Below are 15,866 nucleotides of genomic sequence, written 5' to 3'. Positions count from 1 at the left end.
AGTGCCCATGCTTGGCCAGCTATCCATGGCAATTGCCATGATGCAGGTTGGGGCGGCACTACAGAGGTGAGCAGAAGTAGGAAACAGGACCTTCTGTTCTCGGGATCAGTGGGAGCCCCAGCGGTTGGACCCCCACTGAACAGTTTTCACCCAACAGTAAATGGCTGAAAAGTGGGGGGCAATTTGCCTGTAGGGGTCGCTGTTGTACTAAAAGGGATAAAAAGTTCCCAGAACTGCCTTAACCAGTGATCGCTGGAGGAGAATCCGCAGTTGGGTGCAATGTTTCAGTAGGTGACAAATAAATGAGGGAGGTTGTCAGAGCGCCACCTGTCAGCCTTCATGGTACGGCCGTACTATTATATTGGATTTAGTTAAAACAGCGCCACCTGGAGGCTCAAAGAAGTTATTACTGTACTGCAACAAGCTCCATCTCTAAGGCCCCTCTCTCACATGCGTTTAGTAATCACAGCTCAAAAATCGCTGCATTTTACTACAATTCCAAATGGCGTTTTTGAGCGCATTGTACGGTGTTTTTGAACACACCCCATCATTATGATAGGGCACGTTAAAAAAAACGCAGAAACGCTGAAAAATAGGACAGCGCGCGAAAGATGTGTTCGAGCACAGGTGTGAGAGGCCCCATTAAATCCAATGGGACCGCCGTTAGCGCATTGCTCGGGACGGTAAAAAGTAGTGTGTGTGGCCTATTGCCAGTGTCACGCAGGTGTAGGCGCATTATTCCACGCATTTGCACGATGCGTATTTGTGGGGCTTTACTGTACTGTGTGTGCAAACACAAGCAGCCGTGCTGCCATTCATTCAGATGGCCAATGAAGTTCATTAGTTGGATATCTGCCATTTTCAGGCGCAAATGTGCAGGAAAGTAGATTTTTTTGCGCAAACGAAATACGTGTGCAGAGTGCGCTTATGTGAACGAACCCGTTGGATAAAAAGGGTTGTATTCATCAAGCGTGCAAAACATTGCGCAAATAGGTTTGTGTCAATTTGGCGTTTGGTGCCTCTACCAGAGCAATTCTCGCCCCAATTACCACTAGAAACTAATTTAGGGTATAATTGTCCCATCTACACGCGACAGCCGACAGGGCACGGAGCAAGAAATTGATTACTTGTCTGCCGCGTTCTGCTGGGTCAGTGTAAGCCAGGTAAACGGCAGCGAGCGCACTGCGGATGACCGCGGGTCTTACGCACACGGTAATACGCAGTGTGATATATACTTTTTTAAAATTTCTCGTCCCGTCTCATAGCGGGGGTGCGTATGTACCATCACCCTACACAAAGTATTACGTATGGACAGCGTTGCATGCGCTGCACATAAACAATAGGGCTGACGCTGCGCGATACGCTGTGGAGTAGAGCATGCTGCGATGTTTATCACGCTCCTATATACACCCTAATGAGAACGGATTGATGAAAGCCCATTTACTTTCATGGACTCCATTCACCGTGTGCCACGCCGACACGCATCGGCCACGCATTATGTGCCATACTCACGGTCGTCTGAATGAGCCCTTAGCCCTGGCATTGGGCAAGTTTTGCATGTGGACTTTCCGATGGCGATGTGGCGTCTCACTGAAATGAATGGGCCATGTATTGCAAGTGGACTTTGGCGCGGACCCCGTTCCAAAATCGCCTTGTTCACATAATTACTGCAGTGTCAGATCCGTGTCGGGGTCTTCCGACGAGGATGTGACAAGTTCCGTACGAAAATCCACGGCAGATCTACATGCGGATTCATCCTGGATTAACGGGACACATCTGTGTGCAGCCAGTCCGCGCCATTTCCGCTCCAGAGAATGCCGATGTCATTCTTAATTCCCCGCAGCACAGATTTCCATAGACTTCAACAGAACTCTAAAAGGGTGCGGATTCCACTGCGAAGTCACAGAGACTGAAAGAAGCCGGCCGCTCTGTGTCACCGATTTGTCACAGCAGATAAAAGCTTCTGCTGACCCCCTACAAGAGATATATCACAGCGATAATACACCGTCAGTGCCAGGAGGAGGGGAGGGAGGGGCAGGGGGAGATCGGCACGCCTTTGTGTTGACCTTGTCCCTACATCTAGGAAGACACAATGACAGATCGATAAAGCTGCCACCGAATCTGCGCTCTGATCTACTCCGATCGATGCGGCTTACAAGCAGCGGATCTTCTGATATCGAGTCTAAAGACTCATCCTAAAGAGCGCCCCCCCCCCCCAACAGGAACACAATGGAGCATTAAAAGTCCTTAAATTGGCTTCTTCCCACTTTTTACGTTTTTTTGAAATTTTTTGTTTAGCTTTAAAAAATTGCGGCTGCAGAAGCTGTAATGGCGGCCATAAAGGACGTCGCCCAGCGGGCCAGATGGCCACTAGGAGAAGGCTGAACGACGTGACGGGAGGAGGACGACGGCTCAAGGAGGTCTTACAAGGGACCGTGCGATTTCATAGACCCGATGATATAGCACCAAAAGATCACCGGCTGGAGACATAAGGCTAAGGCCGGCTGTGTGCAAATGTAATTCTATGCGTAATTCTATTCTGCTGGTGGAGTCACTGTGTACATACATTACTTATCCTGTACTGATCCTGAGTTACATCCTGTATTATACTCCAGAGCTGCACTCACTATTCTGCTGGTGGAGTCACTGTGTACATACATTACTTATCCTGTACTGATCCTGAGTTACATCCTGTATTATACTCCAGAGCAACACTCACTATTCTGCTGGTGGAGTCACTGTGTACATACATTACTTATCCTGTACTGATCCCGAGTTCCATCCTGTATTATACTCCAGAGCTGCACTCACTATTCTACTAGTAGAGTCACTGTGTACATACATTACTTATCCTGTACTGATCCTGAGTTACATCCTGTATTATACTCCAGAGCAACACTCACTATTCTGCTGGTGGAGTCACTGTGTACATACATTACTTATCCTGTACTGATCCCGAGTTCCATCCTGTATTATACTCCAGAGCAACACTCACTATTCTGCTGGTGGAGTCACTGTGTACATACATTCCTTATCCTGTACTGATCCTGAGTTACATCCTGTATTATACTCCAGAGCAACACTCACTATTCTGCTGGTGGAGTCACTGTGTACATACATTACTTATCCTGTACTGATCCCGAGTTCCATCCTGTATTATACTCCAGAGCTGCACTCACTATTCTACTAGTAGAGTCACTGTGTACATACATTACTTATCCTGTACTGATCCTGAGTTACATCCTGTATTATACTCCAGAGCAACACTCACTATTCTGCTGGAGGAGTCACTGTGTACATACATTACTTATCCTGTACTGATCCCGAGTTCCATCCTGTATTATACTCCAGAGCAACACTCACTATTCTGCTGGTGGAGTCACTGTGTACATACATTACTTATCCTGTACTGATCCCGAGTTCCATCCTGTATTATACTCCAGAGCAACACTCACTATTCTGCTGGTGGAGTCACTGTGTACATACATTCCTTATCCTGTACTGATCCTGAGTTACATCCTGTATTATACTCCAGAGCAACACTCACTATTCTGCTGGTGGAGTCACTGTGTACATACATTACTTATCCTGTACTGATCCCGAGTGCCATCCTGTATTATACTCCAGAGCTGCACTCACTATTCTACTAGTAGAGTCACTGTGTACATACATTACTTATCCTGTACTGATCCTGAGTTACATCCTGTATTATACTCCAGAGCAACACTCACTATTCTGCTGGAGGAGTCACTGTGTACATACATTACTTATCCTGTACTGATCCCGAGTTCCATCCTGTATTATACTCCAGAGCAACACTCACTATTCTGCTGGTGGAGTCACTGTGTACATACATTCCTTATCCTGTACTGATCCTGAGTTACATCCTGTATTATACTCCAGAGCTGCACTCACTATTCTGCTGGTGGAGTCACTGTGTACATACATTCCTTATCCTGTACTGCTCCTGAGTTACATCCTGTATTATACTCCAGAGCTGCACTCACTATTCTGCTGCTGGAGTCACTGTGTACATACATTACTTATCCTGTACTGATCCTGAGTTCCATCCTGTATTATACTCCAGAGCAACACTCACTATTCAGCTGGTGGAGTCACTGTGTACATACATTACTTATCCTGTACTGATCCTGAGTTACATCCTGTATTATACTCCAGAGCTGCACTCACTATTCTGCTGGTGGAGTCACTGTGTACATACATTACTTATCCTGTACTGATCCCGAGTTCCATCCTGTATTATACTCCAGAGCAACACTCACTATTCTGCTGGTGGAGTCACTGTGTACATACATTACTTATCCTGTACTGATCCTGAGTTACATCCTGTATTATACTCCAGAGCTGTACTCACTATTCTGCTGGTGAGGTCACTGTGTACATACATTACTTATCCTGTACTGATCCCGAGTTCCATCCTGTATTATATTCCAGAGCCGCACTCACTATTCTGCTGGTGGAGTCACTGTGTACATACATTACTTATGCTGTACTGATCCTGAGTTCCATCCTGTATTATACTCCAGAGCTGCACTCCCTATTCTGCTGGTGGAGTCACTGTGTACATACATTCCTTATCCTGTACTGCTCCTGAGTTACATCCTGTATTATACTCCAGAGCTGCACTCACTATTCTGCTGGTGGAGTCACTGTGTACATACATTACTTATCCTGTACTGATCCTGAGTTACATCCAGTATTACACTCCAGAGCTGCACTCACTATTCTGCTGGTGGAGTCACTGTATACATACATTACTTATCCTGTACTGATCCTGAGTTACATCCTGTATTATACCCCAGAGCTGTACTCACTATTCTGCTGGTGGAGTCACTGTGTACATACATTACTTATCCTGTACTGATCCCGAGTTCCATCCTGTATTATACTCCAGAGCAACACTCACTATTCTGCTGGTGGAGTCACTGTGTACATACATTACTTATCCTGTACTGATCCTGAGTTACATCCTGTATTATACCCCAGAGCTGTACTCACTATTCTGCTGGTGGAGTCACTGTGTACATACATTCCTTATCCTGTACTGCTCCTGAGTTACATCCTGTATTATACTCCAGAGCTGCACTCACTATTCTGCTGGTGAGGTCACTGTGTACATACATTACTTATCCTGTACTGATCCTGAGTTACATCCTGTATTATACTCCAGAGCAACACTCACTATTCAGCTGGTGGAGTCACTGTGTACATACATTACTTATCCTGTACTGCTCCCGAGTTACATCCTGTATTATACTCCAGACCCGCACTCACTATTCTGCTGGTGAGGTCACTGTGTACATACATTACTTATCCTGTACTGATCCCGAGTTCCATCCTGTATTATACTCCAGAGCCGCACTCACTATTCTGCTGGTGGAGTCACTGTGTACATACATTACTTATCCTGTACTGATCCTGAGTTACATCCTGTATTATACTCCAGAGCTGCACTCACTATTCTGCTGGTGGAGTCACTGTGTACATACATTACTTATCCTGTACTGATCCTGAGTTACATCCTGTATTATACTCCAGAGCTGTACTCACTATTCTGCTGGTGGACGCACTGTGTACATACATTCCTTATCCTGTACTGATCCTGAGTTACATCCTGTATTATACTCCAGAGCTGCACTCACTATTCTGCTGGTGGAGTCACTGTGTACATACATTACTTATCCTGTACTGATCCTGAGTTACATCCAGTATTACACTCCAGAGCTGCACTCACTATTCTGCTGGTGGAGTCACTGTGTACATACATTACTTATCCTGTACTGATCCTGAGTTACATCCTGTATTATACCCCAGAGCTGTACTCACTATTCTGCTGGTGGAGTCACTGTGTACATACATTACTTATCCTGTACTGATCCCGAGTTCCATCCTGTATTATACTCCAGAGCAACACTCACTATTCTGCTGGTGGAGTCACTGTGTACATACATTACTTATCCTGTACTGATCCTGAGTTACATCCTGTATTATACTCCAGAGCAACACTCACTATTCAGCTGGTGGAGTCACTGTGTACATACATTACTTATCCTGTACTGATCCTGAGTTACATCCTGTATTATACTCCAGAGCTGCACTCACTATTCTGCTGGTGAGGTCACTGTGTACATACATTACTTATCCTGTACTGATCCTGAGTTACATCCTGTATTATACTCCAGAGCAACACTCACTATTCAGCTGGTGGAGTCACTGTGTACATACATTACTTATCCTGTACTGATCCTGAGTTCCATCCTGTATTATACTCCAGAGCTGCACTCCCTATTCTGCTGGTGGAGTCACTGTGTACATACATTCCTTATCCTGTACTGCTCCTGAGTTACATCCTGTATTATACTCCAGAGCTGCACTCACTATTCTGCTGGTGGAGTCACTGTGTACATACATTACTTATTCTGTACTGATCCTGAGTTACATCCTGTATTATACCCCAGAGCTGTACTCACTATTCTGCTGGTGGAGTCACTGTGTACATAGAGTACTTATCCTGTACTGATCCTGAGTTACATCCTGTATTATACCCCAGAGCTGCACTCACTATTCTGCTGGTGAAGTAACCATGTACATACATTACTTATCCTGTACTGCTCCTGAGTTACATCCTGTATTATACTCCAGAGCTGTACTCACTATTCTGCTGGTGGACGCACTGTGTACATACATTCCTTATCCTGTACTGATCCTGAGTTACATCCTGTATTATACTCCAGAGCTGCACTTACTATTCTGCTGGTGGAGTCACTGTGTACATACATTACTTATCCTGTACTGATCCTGAGTTACATCCTGTATTATACTGCAGAGCTGCACTCACTATTCTGCTGGTGGAGTCATTGTGTACATACATTACTTATCCTGTATTGATCCTGAGTTACATCCTGTATTATACTCCAGAGCTGCACTTACTATTCTGCTGGTGGAGTCACTGTGTACATACATTACTTATCCTGTACTGATCCTGAGTTACATCCTGTATTATACTCCAGAGCTGCACTCACTATTCTGCTGGTGGAGTCACTGTGTACATACATTACTTATCCTGTACTGATCCTGAGTTACATCCTGTATTATACTCCAGAGCTGCACTCACTATTCTGCTGGTGGAGTCACTGTGTACATACATTACTTATCCTGTACTGATCCTGAGTTACATCCTGTATTATACTCCAGAGCTGCACTCACTATTCTGCTGGTGGAGTCACTGTGTACATACATTACTTATCCTGTACTGATCCTGAGTTACATCCTGTATTATACTCCAGAGCTGTACTCACTATTCTGCTGCTGGACTCACTGTGTACATACATTACTTATCCTGTACTGATCCGGAGTTACATCCTACATTATACTCCAGAGCTGTACTCACTATTCTGCTGGTGGAGTCACTGTGTACATACATTACTTATCCTGTACTGATCCTGTGTTACATGCTGTATTATACTCCAGAGCTGCACTCACTATTCTGCTGGTGGAGTCACTGTGTACATACATTACTTATCCTGTACTGATCCTAAGTTACATGCTGTATTATACTCCAGAGCTGCACTCACTCTTCTGCTGGTGGAGTCACTGTGTACATACGTTACTTATCCTGTACTGCTCCTGAGTTACATCCTGTATTACCCTCCAGAGCTGCACTCACTATTCTGCTAGTGGAGTCACTGTGTACATACATTACTTATCCTGTACTGCTCCTGAGTTACATCCTGTATTACCCTCCAGAGCTGCACTCACTATTCTGCTGGTGGAGTCACTGTATACATACATTACTTATCCTGTACTGATCCGGAGTTACATCCTGTATTATACTCCAGAGCTGTACTCACTATTCTGCTAGTGGAGTCACTGTGTACATACATTACTTATCCTGTACTGATCCGGAGTTACATCCTGTATTATACTCCAGAGCAACACTCACTATTCAGCTGGTGGAGTCACTGTGTACATACATTACTTATCCTGTACTGATCCTGAGTTACATCCTGTATTATACTCCAGAGCTGCACTCACTATTCTGCTGGTGAGGTCACTGTGTACATACATTACTTATCCTGTACTGATCCTGAGTTACATCCTGTATTATACTCCAGAGCAACACTCACTATTCAGCTGGTGGAGTCACTGTGTACATACATTACTTATCCTGTACTGCTCCCGAGTTACATCCTGTATTATACTCCAGACCCGCACTCACTATTCTGCTGGTGAGGTCACTGTGTACATACATTACTTATCCTGTACTGATCCCGAGTTCCATCCTGTATTATACTCCAGAGCCGCACTCACTATTCTGCTGGTGGAGTCACTGTGTACATACATTACTTATCCTGTACTGATCCTGAGTTACATCCTGTATTATACTCCAGAGCTGCACTCACTATTCTGCTGGTGGAGTCACTGTGTACATACATTACTTATCCTGTACTGATCCTGAGTTACATCCTGTATTATACTCCAGAGCTGTACTCACTATTCTGCTGGTGGACGCACTGTGTACATACATTCCTTATCCTGTACTGATCCTGAGTTACATCCTGTATTATACTCCAGAGCTGCACTCACTATTCTGCTGGTGGAGTCACTGTGTACATACATTACTTATCCTGTACTGATCCTGAGTTACATCCTGTATTATACTCCAGAGCAACACTCACTATTCAGCTGGTGGAGTCACTGTGTACATACATTACTTATCCTGTACTGATCCTGAGTTACATCCTGTATTATACTCCAGAGCTGCACTCACTATTCTGCTGGTGAGGTCACTGTGTACATACATTACTTATCCTGTACTGATCCTGAGTTACATCCTGTATTATACTCCAGAGCAACACTCACTATTCAGCTGGTGGAGTCACTGTGTACATACATTACTTATCCTGTACTGATCCTGAGTTCCATCCTGTATTATACTCCAGAGCTGCACTCCCTATTCTGCTGGTGGAGTCACTGTGTACATACATTCCTTATCCTGTACTGCTCCTGAGTTACATCCTGTATTATACTCCAGAGCTGCACTCACTATTCTGCTGGTGGAGTCACTGTGTACATACATTACTTATTCTGTACTGATCCTGAGTTACATCCTGTATTATACCCCAGAGCTGTACTCACTATTCTGCTGGTGGAGTCACTGTGTACATAGAGTACTTATCCTGTACTGATCCTGAGTTACATCCTGTATTATACCCCAGAGCTGCACTCACTATTCTGCTGGTGAAGTAACCATGTACATACATTACTTATCCTGTACTGCTCCTGAGTTACATCCTGTATTATACTCCAGAGCTGTACTCACTATTCTGCTGGTGGACGCACTGTGTACATACATTCCTTATCCTGTACTGATCCTGAGTTACATCCTGTATTATACTCCAGAGCTGCACTTACTATTCTGCTGGTGGAGTCACTGTGTACATACATTACTTATCCTGTACTGATCCTGAGTTACATCCTGTATTATACTGCAGAGCTGCACTCACTATTCTGCTGGTGGAGTCATTGTGTACATACATTACTTATCCTGTATTGATCCTGAGTTACATCCTGTATTATACTCCAGAGCTGCACTTACTATTCTGCTGGTGGAGTCACTGTGTACATACATTACTTATCCTGTACTGATCCTGAGTTACATCCTGTATTATACTCCAGAGCTGCACTCACTATTCTGCTGGTGGAGTCACTGTGTACATACATTACTTATCCTGTACTGATCCTGAGTTACATCCTGTATTATACTCCAGAGCTGCACTCACTATTCTGCTGGTGGAGTCACTGTGTACATACATTACTTATCCTGTACTGATCCTGAGTTACATCCTGTATTATACTCCAGAGCTGCACTCACTATTCTGCTGGTGGAGTCACTGTGTACATACATTACTTATCCTGTACTGATCCTGAGTTACATCCTGTATTATACTCCAGAGCTGTACTCACTATTCTGCTGCTGGACTCACTGTGTACATACATTACTTATCCTGTACTGATCCTGAGTTACATCCTGTATTATACTCCAGAGCAACACTCACTATTCTGCTGGAGGAGTCACTGTGTACATACATTACTTATCCTGTACTGATCCCGAGTTCCATCCTGTATTATACTCCAGAGCAACACTCACTATTCTGCTGGTGGAGTCACTGTGTACATACATTCCTTATCCTGTACTGATCCTGAGTTACATCCTGTATTATACTCCAGAGCTGCACTCACTATTCTGCTGGTGAGGTCACTGTGTACATACATTACTTATCCTGTACTGATCCCGAGTTCCATCCTGTATTATACTCCAGAGCCGCACTCACTATTCTGCTGGTGGAGTCACTGTGTACATACATTACTTATCCTGTACTGATCCTGAGTTACATCCTGTATTATACTCCAGAGCTGCACTCACTATTCTGCTGGTGGAGTCACTGTGTACATACATTACTTATCCTGTACTGATCCTGAGTTACATCCTGTATTATACTCCAGAGCTGTACTCACTATTCTGCTGGTGGACGCACTGTGTACATACATTCCTTATCCTGTACTGATCCTGAGTTACATCCTGTATTATACTCCAGAGCTGCACTCACTATTCTGCTGGTGGAGTCACTGTGTACATACATTACTTATCCTGTACTGATCCTGAGTTACATCCAGTATTACACTCCAGAGCTGCACTCACTATTCTGCTGGTGGAGTCACTGTGTACATACATTACTTATCCTGTACTGATCCTGAGTTACATCCTGTATTATACCCCAGAGCTGTACTCACTATTCTGCTGGTGGAGTCACTGTGTACATACATTACTTATCCTGTACTGATCCCGAGTTCCATCCTGTATTATACTCCAGAGCAACACTCACTATTCTGCTGGTGGAGTCACTGTGTACATACATTACTTATCCTGTACTGATCCTGAGTTACATCCTGTATTATACTCCAGAGCAACACTCACTATTCAGCTGGTGGAGTCACTGTGTACATACATTCCTTATCCTGTACTGATCCTGAGTTACATCCTGTATTATACTCCAGAGCTGCACTCACTATTCTGCTGGTGGAGTCACTGTGTACATACATTACTTATCCTGTACTGATCCTGAGTTACATCCTGTATTATACTCCAGAGCAACACTCACTATTCAGCTGGTGGAGTCACTGTGTACATACATTACTTATCCTGTACTGATCCTGAGTTCCATCCTGTATTATACTCCAGAGCTGCACTCCCTATTCTGCTGGTGGAGTCACTGTGTACATACATTCCTTATCCTGTACTGCTCCTGAGTTACATCCTGTATTATACTCCAGAGCTGCACTCACTATTCTGCTGGTGGAGTCACTGTGTACATACATTACTTATTCTGTACTGATCCTGAGTTACATCCTGTATTATACCCCAGAGCTGTACTCACTATTCTGCTGGTGGAGTCACTGTGTACATACATTACTTATCCTGTACTGATCCCGAGTTCCATCCTGTATTATACTCCAGAGCAACACTCACTATTCTGCTGGTGGAGTCACTGTGTACATACATTACTTATCCTGTACTGATCCTGAGTTACATCCTGTATTATACTCCAGAGCTGCACTCACTATTCTGCTGGTGGAGTCACTGTGTACATACATTACTTATCCTGTACTGATCCTGAGTTACATCCTGTATTATACTCCAGAGCTGCACTCACTATTCTGCTGGTGGAGTCACTGTGTACATACATTACTTATCCTGTACTGATCCTGAGTTACATCCTGTATTATACTCCAGAGCTGTACTCACTATTCTGCTGCTGGACTCACTGTGTACATACATTACTTATCCTGTACTGATCCGGAGTTACATCCTACATTATACTCCAGAGCTGTACTCACTATTCTGCTGGTGGAGTCACTGTGTACATACATTACTTATCCTGTACTGATCCTGTGTTACATGCTGTATTATACTCCAGAGCTGCACTCACTATTCTGCTGGTGGAGTCACTGTGTACATACATTACTTATCCTGTACTGATCCTAAGTTACATGCTGTATTATACTCCAGAGCTGCACTCACTCTTCTGCTGGTGGAGTCACTGTGTACATACGTTACTTATCCTGTACTGCTCCTGAGTTACATCCTGTATTACCCTCCAGAGCTGCACTCACTATTCTGCTAGTGGAGTCACTGTGTACATACATTACTTATCCTGTACTGCTCCTGAGTTACATCCTGTATTACCCTCCAGAGCTGCACTCACTATTCTGCTGGTGGAGTCACTGTATACATACATTACTTATCCTGTACTGATCCGGAGTTACATCCTGTATTATACTCCAGAGCTGTACTCACTATTCTGCTAGTGGAGTCACTGTGTACATACATTACTTATCCTGTACTGATCCGGAGTTACATCCTGTATTATACTCCAGAGCAACACTCACTATTCAGCTGGTGGAGTCACTGTGTACATACATTACTTATCCTGTACTGATCCTGAGTTACATCCTGTATTATACTCCAGAGCTGCACTCACTATTCTGCTGGTGAGGTCACTGTGTACATACATTACTTATCCTGTACTGATCCTGAGTTACATCCTGTATTATACTCCAGAGCAACACTCACTATTCAGCTGGTGGAGTCACTGTGTACATACATTACTTATCCTGTACTGCTCCCGAGTTACATCCTGTATTATACTCCAGACCCGCACTCACTATTCTGCTGGTGAGGTCACTGTGTACATACATTACTTATCCTGTACTGATCCCGAGTTCCATCCTGTATTATACTCCAGAGCCGCACTCACTATTCTGCTGGTGGAGTCACTGTGTACATACATTACTTATCCTGTACTGATCCTGAGTTACATCCTGTATTATACTCCAGAGCTGCACTCACTATTCTGCTGGTGGAGTCACTGTGTACATACATTACTTATCCTGTACTGATCCTGAGTTACATCCTGTATTATACTCCAGAGCTGTACTCACTATTCTGCTGGTGGACGCACTGTGTACATACATTCCTTATCCTGTACTGATCCTGAGTTACATCCTGTATTATACTCCAGAGCTGCACTCACTATTCTGCTGGTGGAGTCACTGTGTACATACATTACTTATCCTGTACTGATCCTGAGTTACATCCAGTATTACACTCCAGAGCTGCACTCACTATTCTGCTGGTGGAGTCACTGTGTACATACATTACTTATCCTGTACTGATCCTGAGTTACATCCTGTATTATACCCCAGAGCTGTACTCACTATTCTGCTGGTGGAGTCACTGTGTACATACATTACTTATCCTGTACTGATCCCGAGTTCCATCCTGTATTATACTCCAGAGCAACACTCACTATTCTGCTGGTGGAGTCACTGTGTACATACATTACTTATCCTGTACTGATCCTGAGTTACATCCTGTATTATACTCCAGAGCAACACTCACTATTCAGCTGGTGGAGTCACTGTGTACATACATTACTTATCCTGTACTGATCCTGAGTTACATCCTGTATTATACTCCAGAGCTGCACTCACTATTCTGCTGGTGAGGTCACTGTGTACATACATTACTTATCCTGTACTGATCCTGAGTTACATCCTGTATTATACTCCAGAGCAACACTCACTATTCAGCTGGTGGAGTCACTGTGTACATACATTACTTATCCTGTACTGATCCTGAGTTCCATCCTGTATTATACTCCAGAGCTGCACTCCCTATTCTGCTGGTGGAGTCACTGTGTACATACATTCCTTATCCTGTACTGCTCCTGAGTTACATCCTGTATTATACTCCAGAGCTGCACTCACTATTCTGCTGGTGGAGTCACTGTGTACATACATTACTTATTCTGTACTGATCCTGAGTTACATCCTGTATTATACCCCAGAGCTGTACTCACTATTCTGCTGGTGGAGTCACTGTGTACATAGAGTACTTATCCTGTACTGATCCTGAGTTACATCCTGTATTATACCCCAGAGCTGCACTCACTATTCTGCTGGTGAAGTAACCATGTACATACATTACTTATCCTGTACTGCTCCTGAGTTACATCCTGTATTATACTCCAGAGCTGTACTCACTATTCTGCTGGTGGACGCACTGTGTACATACATTCCTTATCCTGTACTGATCCTGAGTTACATCCTGTATTATACTCCAGAGCTGCACTTACTATTCTGCTGGTGGAGTCACTGTGTACATACATTACTTATCCTGTACTGATCCTGAGTTACATCCTGTATTATACTGCAGAGCTGCACTCACTATTCTGCTGGTGGAGTCATTGTGTACATACATTACTTATCCTGTATTGATCCTGAGTTACATCCTGTATTATACTCCAGAGCTGCACTTACTATTCTGCTGGTGGAGTCACTGTGTACATACATTACTTATCCTGTACTGATCCTGAGTTACATCCTGTATTATACTCCAGAGCTGCACTCACTATTCTGCTGGTGGAGTCACTGTGTACATACATTACTTATCCTGTACTGATCCTGAGTTACATCCTGTATTATACTCCAGAGCTGCACTCACTATTCTGCTGGTGGAGTCACTGTGTACATACATTACTTATCCTGTACTGATCCTGAGTTACATCCTGTATTATACTCCAGAGCTGCACTCACTATTCTGCTGGTGGAGTCACTGTGTACATACATTACTTATCCTGTACTGATCCTGAGTTACATCCTGTATTATACTCCAGAGCTGTACTCACTATTCTGCTGCTGGACTCACTGTGTACATACATTACTTATCCTGTACTGATCCGGAGTTACATCCTACATTATACTCCAGAGCTGTACTCACTATTCTGCTGGTGGAGTCACTGTGTACATACATTACTTATCCTGTACTGATCCTGTGTTACATGCTGTATTATACTCCAGAGCTGCACTCACTATTCTGCTGGTGGAGTCACTGTGTACATACATTACTTATCCTGTACTGATCCTAAGTTACATGCTGTATTATACTCCAGAGCTGCACTCACTCTTCTGCTGGTGGAGTCACTGTGTACATACGTTACTTATCCTGTACTGCTCCTGAGTTACATCCTGTATTACCCTCCAGAGCTGCACTCACTATTCTGCTAGTGGAGTCACTGTGTACATACATTACTTATCCTGTACTGCTCCTGAGTTACATCCTGTAGATCTTTTTATTATAAAAGTGAAAAACATAACAATAAACAGAACATAAATATCGCTCATTTGGCATAAAAGACATAAACATAAAACCAAACCAAATCATCACTTGTGTTAACTGGACTTTGCCTTACTTCAGGACAAAGGAACAAAAGCAAAAAGGTCCATCTGGTCCAAACACTACACACAGCACACTACACCAACCTGCACTCCAAACTACACTCACTCATCCTCACCAATACATATACACTACATACTACATATAACAATATACACACGTGAGAAAACATCCCTAACTCACAGGATCCAGCCTGAAATCCCAAAAAATTGACTAATAACCGAAGCAATGATATAATAACAATAATACAAACATTAACAAAAGTAATAATAACAATAATAAGAACAACCCAATACCTAATTTTTTAATTTTTTTTTTTTTTTGTAATTTTTTTTTTTAAATTTTTTTTTTTTTTTGCAAATTTTTTTTTTTAATTTTTTTTTTTTTTTTTTTTTTTTTTTTATATTTTTTTTAAAAATTTTTTAATGCCCACCACCTCAAAAATAAAACCTTACATAATCCTAAACTAGCCCTATACCCAGACCAAACCACCACACACCCCAAACAACCCCCTACGGTGCAGCCTGGGAGCCACGCCTGCATCCCA

General features: G+C 43.3%; 1 protein-coding gene across 1 annotated transcript in view; it reads right to left on the bottom strand.

Moving 5' to 3' along the window:
• CCDC90B (coiled-coil domain containing 90B) overlaps window positions 1-15,866 on the bottom strand; it is a 39,625-nt gene that overhangs the window by 13,726 nt on the left and 10,033 nt on the right. The gene's annotated exons all lie outside the window — the stretch shown is intronic.

The sequence above is a fragment of the Eleutherodactylus coqui genome, chromosome 1, assembly GCF_035609145.1.
Source record: "Eleutherodactylus coqui strain aEleCoq1 chromosome 1, aEleCoq1.hap1, whole genome shotgun sequence".
Taxonomy (NCBI): Eukaryota; Metazoa; Chordata; class Amphibia; order Anura; family Eleutherodactylidae; genus Eleutherodactylus; species Eleutherodactylus coqui.
The sequence above is the reverse complement of the archived record's forward strand: the minus strand, read 5'-3'. Positions and strand labels throughout refer to the sequence as shown.